General features: G+C 44.7%; 1 non-coding gene across 1 annotated transcript; it reads right to left on the reverse strand.

Moving 5' to 3' along the window:
• Window positions 1-222: 222 nt before the first annotated feature.
• TRNAK-CUU (transfer RNA lysine (anticodon CUU)) lies at window positions 223-296 on the reverse strand. The gene has a single exon. It is a non-coding gene; the product is annotated as a tRNA-Lys (tRNA).
• Window positions 297-10,889: the final 10,593 nt, after the last annotated feature.

Raw genomic sequence — 10,889 nt, forward strand, 5'->3', positions numbered from 1 at the left:
GGTTGGGGCATAGATCGCCCCTTGACCAGATTGGCTGGTCTTGGCTATATAAGATGTAGTTTCAACTGAAATAAATGAGTCTGCGGGCTGCTCGCCTCAAGCCTGCTTTCACCCAACTCCTGGGGTCTGTGTGGTGACTCCGCGCCTCTTGCCCCCACCATGCTGCTCCTCTCAGAAATGAATCCACTGCAACATTGTTGAGAAATCAACAGCAACATCTGGCGCCCAACATGGGGCTCGAACCCATGACCCTGAGATTAAGAGTCTCATGCTCTACTGACTGAGCTAGCCAATGCAAACACTTAGTGTACTCTTGCAAGAATTATGCACCTCTCACCCCGTTAGGCCCACTGCAACAAGCAGGAGTGAACCCACGAGGCCTTTGCTCCTAATAAACTATGGCAACTGGACGTCACCCACATTAATTCCTTTGGTAAACTTAAATTTGTCCATGTGGTGGTAGATACTTATTCAAATCTGTATTTGCAACAGCCCAATCTGGAGAAAAGGCTAGTAATGTGATAAAGGTGTTTAAATCAGCCATGCTGGTCCTTGGAGTACCCTGGACCATAAAGACTGATAATGGGCCAGCATATACATCACAGGAATTTAATTCCTTCCTGAAATCTTGGAACATAGTCTGCCACAGGTATCCCATACAACCCACAGGGACAGGCAATTATTGAAAGAACTCATAGGATGATTAAAGATCTCTTACAAAGACAAAAAAATAGTCATATGCCCTCAGACCCACAGCTTGCTTTGACTGAAGTCCATTTCACTATCATTTTTCTTACTTTTGATTCCCAAGGGATTATCCCAGCTTATAAACACTGGGGATCCTTTCCATCCCAGACCCCAGCCCCTATGGTTAGGTGGAAAAGACCCCCTGACAGGAGAATGGAAAGGACCACACCCTCTGCTAACCCTCTGCTAAGTTCGAGGATATGCTTGTGTCTTTCCAGAGAATGCGGAACAGCCCATTTGGGTACCAGCCAAAAACATCAAGCCTGCAACTGACAGCCAACCAGAACCAGCTGAACAAGACCGAGACTCCACCTTGTTAGCAGATGCACCTGCCCTATCATCCTACCCTGAGAAACTGCCCATAGCCACATCTGTTACTGTTTTGTACCCCACTAGCTCTGGTCAGCCACTCAAATGGCCCACAGCCTGTGTGCAGTCATGCCATTCCTGATAACCATTATTCCTCATTCCTAACCCTATCTGAGCAAGCAATCCTGTGGTCTCTAGATTTGAGCACCAGTTATTCAATGACAGGTAAGATCCCCTGGGGAACAACCTAAGGCAGGCACAGCTGTGTACGGAGACCACATGGAAATGGGGTCAACAATGGTATGGCCAAGAATCATGCCTCCCATTGCTCAAAAATAAATGAAAAGGGGGAAATGTGGTGGAATGAGAAGGCCATGCCAAGGTGGCCACTGGCAAGCGAGCGTCAGTTACTCAGGAATGGCTTTGAAACCCACCTGGCAACAGAGCCGGCCTGGCAACAAGCTGTGATTGGAAGGCTTTGGAAACTGCCTGGCAACAGGCTGTGATTGGTTGGGGCATAGATCGCCCCTTGACCAGATTGGCTGGTCTTGGCTATATAAGATGTAGTTTCAACTGAAATAAATGAGTCTGCGGGCTGCTCGCCTCAAGCCTGCTTTCACCCAACTCCTGGGGTCTGTGTGGTGACTCCGCGCCTCTTGCCCCCACCATGCTGCTCCTCTCAGAAATGAATCCACTGCAACATTGTTGAGAAATCAACAGCAACAATCCTATCCCTACCCATATCCCTAACACTAACCCTAAACCTAACCCTCATATTACCCTAGACTTAGCACTATACATTTTCCTAACCCTAGCAGTAGCCGTAGACATAACTCTTGCACTAGCCGTAGCCATAGCTCGAACCCTAGCCCTAACACTAACCGTAATCCTAACCATAACCATAATCTTAGCCCTATCAAGAGCCCTAGCCCTAGCCCAAACCCTAACTATAACCCTCACCCCAACCCTAGCTCTCATCTTAGCCCTAGTCATAGCCCTAGCTCTAGCCCTAGTTATAGCTCTAATCCTAACCCTAAGCCAAACCCAATCCTAACCCTAAATCTAACCCTAGCCTTAACCCTAGCCCTAACACTTAACCCTAACCTTCTACCTAACCCTAACTGAGAGATAGCACTAGCCATTAACTAGCCAAAGTCCTAGATATAGCCTAACCCTAACTCTATTCTTAATTCTAACTTTAACTCTAAACCTAACCATAGCCCTATCCCTAGCCTTAGTCCTAGAATTAGACCTAACCCTAACCCTAGCCCTAGATCTAGCCATAACCTTAACCCTATCCATAACCTTAACCATAAGCCTAGCCATAGCCCTATCCCTAGCCATAGAACTAGCCCTAGCCCTAACCTAATCATAACCCTAACCTGAACCCTAGCCCTAACCCTAACCTTAACCCTAGTCCTAGTCCTAGACCTAGACCTAACCCTAAACATAACGCTAGTCCTAGACCTGGACATAGCACTAACACAAACCTTAATCCTATCCATAGCCCTAATCATAACTTTATCTGCAAGGCTGGTCCTAACCCTAGCTCTAGCCCTATATCTATCCCTAACATTAACCTTAACTCTATCCCTATCCCTAGCCTAGCCTTAGACTAGCCCTAATACTAACTATAACCATAACCTAACCTTAAAGCAAAATCTAACCCTAACATTAACCCTAGCCCTAATGCTAAACCAAATCATAAAACTAACCCCAAGCCTAACACTAAACCTAACCCTAACACTAACCTTAAGCCTAACTCTAGTCTATCCCTGGCCCTAACTATAAACCTAAACCTAGCCCTAGACCTAACCCTAATCTAACACTAGTCCTATTCCTAGACCTAGCACTAACACAAATGTTAATTGTAGCTCTAGCCTTAACTGTAACCCTAACCCTAATGCTGGTCCTATCCCTAGACCTAGCCTGACTCTTGCTCCAACCCTAACAATAACCACAAACCTAATCCTAGCCCTAGCCCTAGCCCTAAAACTAACCCTAACCATAACCCTAACCCTATGCAAAATTTAACTCTAACCACATTCCTAATGAGAAATCTAACCCTAACCGTAACCCTAAACCTAATGCTAACCCTAGCCCAAGCCCTAACCCTAACACTAAACATAACCATAACCCCTAAACATAACACTAACCCTAACCCAAACCCTAGACCTACCCTAGCTCTACCATAGCCCTACCCTAGCCCTAGCCCTAACCTTAGCGCTAACACTAGCCCCAGCCCTAACTCTAATCCTAACTCTAGCCCTCACCCAAGCCCTAGTGCTAACCCTAACCCTATCCTAGCCCTAGCCTACCTCTACCCTAGGCCAGCTTTAGCTATTACCCTGACCTTAGCCCTAATCATAGCTCTAGCTCTAAATCTAGCCATAGCCCTAACACTAGCCTTAATCCTAACTGAAATGCTAGCCCTAGCCCTAGCCCAAACCCTAACCATCATCTAAATCTAGTGCTAACCCTAACCTAACCCTAGTCCTAGGACAAGCCCTAGCCCTAGGCCTAGCCTTAACACTAGTCCTGACCTTAACCCTAACCCTAGTCCTAACCCTAGCCCTAACCCTAACCCTTATATAACACTAAACCAACCACTAACCCAAGCCCTAGACATAGATGTAACATTAATACTAACCTTAGCCCTAGTGCTAGCCCTAATTCTAATACTAAACCTAGCCTTAGACTAGAATTAACCATAAAACTAATGCTATCCCTAGTCCTAGTCCAAGCCCTCACCCAAACCCAATGCTAACCTAGCCTTAACTCTAACTCTAATCCTAGCCCTAACCCTAGCCCTAGCCCTAACCCTAACAATAGTCATAGCCTTACTCATAGCCCTAACCCTACCACTAACCCTGGCCTTAACCCTAACCAACCCTAACCCTAACCCTAACCCTAACCCTAACCATAACCCTAACCATAACCCTAACCATAACCCTAACCCTAACCATATTCTAAGCCTTAAACTAAAACTAATGCTAACCCAAACACTAAACTTAACCCTAACTCTAACCCCTAACCCTAAACCTAACAATAAACCTAACCCTAACTCTAGCCTTAATCATAATTTTAGCCCTAGCCCTAGACCTACACTTTACCTGAACCATAACCCTAGCCATAAGCCTAACCTTAATGCTAGCCCTAGTTCTGCCCTAGCCCTAAGCTGAACTCAACCCAGACCCTAGCCCTGAACCTAACCCTCACACTAAATCTAACCATAAACCTAATATTAAAACTCACCACTAACCCTAAACCTAACCCAAACCCAACACTAAACATATTACTAAATCTAAACATTAACCCTAACTGTAACCATAACCTGATCCCTATTCTTAGCCCTTGCCCTAGCCCTAGTTCTATCCCTAGACCTAGCCCAAGCTTTAACCTTGACCCTAACCCTAACTCTAAATTAGAAATTGCCCTAGCCATCTAACCCTAATCTAACCCTAGCCCTAACCCTTGCCTTAGCACTAGCCCTAACCTTAATGCTAAACCCTAAACCCTAACCCTAACCCAAGCCCTAGCCCTAGCCCTAGCCTTAGCACTAGCCCTAAACCTAACCACATCCCTAACCCAAAACCTAACCCTAATCCTAACCTTTACCTTTAACCTAACATTAAACCTAATCCTAATCCTAGCCCTAACCCTAACCCAAACAGTAGCTCTAATCCTAGCCAAGTGGTAACCATAAGCTAAATAGTAGCACTAACCCTAACCCTAACCCTATCTCTTACTCTAACACTGGACCTAGCTCTAGAACTAGTCCTAGTTCTAAATCTAACACCAAACTTAGTCCTAGCCCTAGCCCTAGCCCTAATCCTAACTCTTACCCTAAACCTAACCTTAATGTTAAACCTAACAATAAATCTAACCCTAAACCTAATACTAACCCTAAGTCAAATCCTAATACTAAACCTAGACCTAGACCTAGCCTTAGAATAATCTGTAGCCCTAACTCTAACCCTAACCCTAGCCCTAGCCCTAGCCCTAGCTCTAGCCCTAACACTAACCCTAGCCATAGCCCAAGCCCAGCCTTAGCCCTAGCTCTAGCCCTAGCTTTAGCCCCACCACTAATCCTAAACCTAAAACTAGACCCAAACCTAGCCCTAATCATAGTTCTAAACCTAGCCCCAAATCTCATCCTAGCCCTGCTCTAGCCCTAACATTACCCCTAAGCCTAACCATAGCCCTAGCCCTAGCTCTCACCCTAACATTAACCCCTATCCCTAAACTTTTTTTTTTTTTTTTTATTATTTTTTTGACAGGCAGAGTGGACAGTGAGAGAGAGAGACAGAGAGAAAGGTCTTCCTTTTGCCGTTGGTTCACCCTCCAATGGCCGCCGCGGCTGGCGCGCTGCGGCCGGCGCATCGCGCTGATCCGATGGCAGGAGCCAGGAGCCAGGTGCTTTTCCTGGTCTCCCATGGGGTGCAGGGCCCAAGCACCTGGGCCATCCTCCACTGCACTCCCTGGCCACAGCAGAGAGCTGGCCTGGAAGAGGGGCAACCGGGACAGAATCCGGCGCCCCGACCGGGACTAGAACCCGGTGTGCCGGCGCCGCTAGGCGGAGGATTAGCCTAGTGAGCCGCGGCGCCGGCCCCTAAACTTAACCCTAGCCCTAGTTCTAGTGCTAGCCCTAGCCCTGTTGACCTAGGTCTGTTGACCAAGACCTAGCTGTAGCACTGAATCTAACCCAATGCCTTGCCCTAACCTAACCCTAACCCTAAATCTAATCCTAAACCTAACACTAACACTAACTCTAACCCTAAAGCTAACTCTAGGCCTAAGCCTAGCACTAGCCCTAGCCTTAGCCCTAGCTTTATCACTAGACCTAACCAAACTGCTAGCCCTACCATAGCCCTAACCCTAATCTTAACCCTAAACCTACCCTAACCATAGCCCAAGCCCTGCTCTAGGCCTAACCCTAGCCCTAGCCCAAAGCCTAGCCCTAGCCTTAACCCTATCCCTCACCCTAATCTAGACCTAGCCCACCAGAAACCTACCTCTAGCCCTATCACTATCCCTATCACTAAAAGTAAACCTAAACCTATTCCAAGCAATAGCCCTAGCTCTAATCCTAACTCTAAACTTAGATATATTCCTTGCCTTAACCATAACCCTAAAACTGACCCTAACCTTAACTCTAATGTTTAATTTAACCCTAACATTAACCGTTAACTCTAGTCCTAACCCCAACCCTAACCCTAACACTAATGCTAAACTTAAACCTAACCCTAACCCTAACAAAACACTAAACCTATCACTAACACCTAACCCTAGCATCAATCCTTACACTAACCATAAACCCAGCCTTATGCCTATAATTAACTCTAATCGTAACACTAACCTCAAGCACAGTCCTAGTCCTAACCTAGCCCTAGGCTTAGCACTAGACCTAACCCTAACCCTAACCCTGGCCCTAACCCAGCCATAACCCTAACCATAACCCTAACATTAACACTAAAACTAACCCTAACCTTATCCCTAGTCACACCCAGTCCCCTACCCTAGCCCTGCCCTAACCCTAAACCTAAGCCTAGCCCTAACCCTATCCTATCCTGTGGGGCTCCATGGGATGCGCAGCCATGGAGCCCCCACATCAAGGTCGGTCTGATAGCTGTTGCTGTGTCTTTATCACAAGGTGGATGTTGCTAGTTTTGGTTAGGGCAATGCTTTCCCACGGTCGGGACTTTCCAGAGGAGTTGAGAATGTTGTAAATAACAAGATGGCGCTGAGGACCACGCGGTGAGCTTGCCTGCTGCGTGACACCTCATCTGATTGGCCCGAGGACACGTGCACACTGCATGAACAGACAGCGGATTGGAGTGTTCTGTGCATGGACTTGAGCCCGCTTGCAATTGGCCAGATTTTGCATATAAGCTGTGTGCTGAGGAAGGAGGGGGCTTTCCTGTCCACTCTCCTCCTTTCATTCTTTCTCTGTCCCTGTTATTTTCCCATTAAAAGTCTGCTGAAGACCGATAATCTGCGAACAGTGTCGTTCCTTTGTGGGCAAGGGAGCGGCAAGTGGTGCCGTGACTCGGATCCGGACCACTTTCTACACGCAGGAATAGGTAAGGAACAAAAGGTAAGTGTGCAAGTGCACGGAAATCCAGCTGGGGAAAGAATAAAAACCACGGTTCCATCGAGGAAAGACGGGGAAATTAAGTGCCAGAGAAAAGGGTAAAGGAATCCCTTAAAAGGCGGGAGTACAAAGTGTTAAGAAATGCCAGGAAATAGGCGGAAACTTCCTTTTTACCTCAAAATGGACAATACTCAGAAACTTCCTTTTTACCTCCAAATGGACTATTCTCCGTCCACCACTAGGTTGCACATGCTGTTGAGCTGCTTGTTAAAAGCTGCGGGGACGCCCGTTAAGGCGGCCACAGTATGTGCATTCACTAGGGCTGTTGCCAAGACGTCACCACGGTTTGTGGAAGGTGGCCAATTAGATGAGCAACAGGGGCGGAGAGTAGGGAGACAGTTGAGAGCAGCCAGAGAGCTGGCAGAAATACTTAGATTATGGCAACTCATTGAACAGACACTTCAGAACCCCACTGAGAGCATAGGGCTTTTACTTGATAAAGCATGCGAGCTCCTAGAGAAGGTTCAGGAGGAGTCTCGGCATGATAGTCAGTCTAGTGACTGTGGTAGTCAGTGGGACAGGAAACAGATGGACAAAGGTCCCTGTAGGGACCAGCCACTGGATGAGACAGAGGAAAATTCAGTGAAGGACCATCCCCCATCGAGTGCGCCCCTGTGCTCGAGGAGGCCATCTCATTTATATCTCAGTTTGACTAGGCTAGCAAATTTGTCCTTAGAGGATGAACTGCCGCCGCGGTATCGTCCATTGACTCTCCCTAAATCGGCCCCTAGAAATAAGAAAAAAAAAAAAAGCTATAAAGACTCCATTACAGATACAGGGAATAGGGTTAAACAAGGCGAGCCATAAAACAGTTCATTAATGCTATAAAAATAGTCAGTCCTTGGTTCGCAAAAGGAGTCGTGAATAAGCAACATTGGGATTTCCTCAAAAAAAACTTAAATGTGCATTTAAAGAAACAAAGCAAGCCATAACAAAGGCTGTAAAAACTTTGTTACAGATGTAGAGAATAGGGTTAAAGAAGCAAACTGTAGAACAGTTTATCAGTGCTGTTGAAACAATTAGTCCTTGGTTTGCTAAAGAGGGTGTTGTAGATAAAAAACACTGGGAGTAAAAAATATAGATCAGTATACACTGGACTGCCCTCACCTTGCATTTAAATATTTCATTTGAAGTAAATGTTCTCTGTAATAAAGTTAATATTACTATGTGCAATGAGAAATTGTGGTGACAAAGTGTCCGGACTACCCATTTTGTTTTTGTTTTACGTACTAACTCTACCCCTATTATTGATAGGAATGCTTGAACAGATTATGCTTGGTTTACTTTTAAAAAAAATGTAAGTCAAAATATGCCACAAGTAGTTAAGATTCCACACACCTGCAGACATGTAATAATTACAGATAATAAGAGGCTAGTTCCGTCAGATATGTTTCAATTTATCCTTAAAACATATTAAATATTATTGTGTTTAATTGCTGGATGTATATTTGTATAGAAAATTTGTATTATATTCTTATGATGTATTAATTATGCCTATACCTTTGTGCAACTCTAGGGCCAAATGTAAGGACAGATTTTTGGGATGGAGGGGCTTGTGTCTTTGGCTCTGATTAACAAGTAACTTGTCTGTCGGATAACCTTCTCCTGCTCCTTGGGAGCCTGGCCAGTTCCTGGGGAGGGGATAAAGGAATGTTTTCTAATAAACAGGTGGGCATGCTTCGTGTCTCGGCTCTCTGGCCAAGATCCGGGATGGGACGCACTGCTTGCCTAAGATCTTGACCATGAGCCACCCTTGTCCTTGGGGGCTTTAAGGGAGAGCCAGAGCAAGCCTCTGCTGCTGCTGTTTCATCCCGGGGGAACACGCAGTCAAGCTGAATGTTAAACATGCCCGTGATGATTACTAATAATGTTTAATTCTCAGTATGGATCCTTTTCTGGTGCTGTGTAAAGACTGCCTAGTAATGCCCATAGTACTGTAAATTCTACAAAACATAAGTACAACGCAGACATAAATCGATTGGCTATTGTGGCTGAGGTGTTCTGTAACAGTCCCTTTAATAAAAAATTAACAAAATAAATTAATTTAAAAAACAGAACATTCAGGACCTGCCACTCTGCTTGGTATGTCATTACAAAAATCAACAAGGAGGACTATGCCTGATAAATGAGGGTGCTATCAATGTGGGCAACAGGGACATGTACAAATATTGTCCAAAAGTCAAACATCAAAAAAGCCCCTCCTCCTGGGATTTGCCCCTGGTGCTAAAGGGAAAGGCATTGGACCAATAAATGTCACTCCAAAACTGATAAAAATGATAATTCCTTAAATAAATAAAGTTCAGAAAACTAAAAGCGGGGCTGGCCCCAAGCCCCATCCCAACAAATTTTGGGGGCCATGACATTTGTTCCTCAACAGAACACCCTAAATCCGTCAATTTCCTCCACGGAGTCACAGAGGGTAGTGCAGGACTGGACCTCAGTGCCATCTCCTATACAGTATTGACCCCTGAGATGGGCCCACAAGGCCTCCCTACTGGGATTTTTGGTCCTTTGCCAATTGGGATTTTTGGTCTCCTACTGGGCAGAAGTAGTATAACTATAAAAGGGTTACAGGTTTTTCCTGGAGTTATAAACACTGACTTTACTGGTGAGATAAAAATTATGACTCAAGCCAATAATGTAACTTTACCTCCAGAACAATCCATTGCTCACTTGATTCTGTTCCCCTTCTCTTCAGTTGATAGGTCTTTTTTAAGTAAAAAAGAAAATAACGGTTTTGGATCTTCTGATACTTATTGGATACAACCCATAACTAAGGACCGACCCAAATTTTTCTTAAAATTAAATAAAAAGTTATTCAGTGGTCTTTTAGATACTGGAGCTGGTGCCTCTGTTATTTCAGCAGCAAGCTGGCCCACAAATTGGAAAAAGAAAATTACCATAACTCAATTGCAAGGTATTGCTTGGAGTCAAAGATTAACACAAAGTTCTAATTTGCTACAATGGGAGGATAAAACAGGTAATGCTGGAGCCTGTCGCCCCTATATTTTGGCTGCATTACCTGTTAATCTCTGGAGACATGATATTCTAACTCAAATGGGGGCTTTAATACACAGTCCAAATAAGATTATTACCATTAACATACTTCAACAAGGTCATTTGCCAGGTAAGGGTTTAGACAAACAACAACAAAGCATTGCATCTCCAGTTACTTTAACTGTCAATCATGACCAGAGAGGCTTGGGTTTCCCTTGATGGCTACTGGTCAGCCTGTGCCCCATGCAAAAAATAAAATAAAATAAAAATCAGATAATCCCATGTGGGTGGATCAGTGGCCTTTACTGCAGAAAAAGATAAATGCTACACAGATATTGGTGAAAGAACAATTAACAGCAGGACATATAGTTCCTTCTAATTCTCCTTGGAATAGTCCTATTTTTGTTATCAGAAAGAAATCTGGGAGATAGTGATTGCTTCAAGGCCTTAGGGCTGTTAATGCTACTGTGGAAATTATGGGGGCTTTACAACCAAGTTTACCATTGCCTATTGCAATTACAAAGGACTCTTATATTGCAATAATAGATTTAAAAGATTATTTTTATACTATACTTTTACATCCAGAAAATTGTCCCCAATTTGCTTTCAGTGTTCCATCAGTGAATTTTAAACAACCTATGCAAAGATGCCAATGAAGGATCTTACCTCAAAAAATGGCTTA

This window comes from Oryctolagus cuniculus, chromosome 5, assembly GCF_964237555.1.
Source record: "Oryctolagus cuniculus chromosome 5, mOryCun1.1, whole genome shotgun sequence".
NCBI classification, from domain to species: Eukaryota; Metazoa; Chordata; class Mammalia; order Lagomorpha; family Leporidae; genus Oryctolagus; species Oryctolagus cuniculus.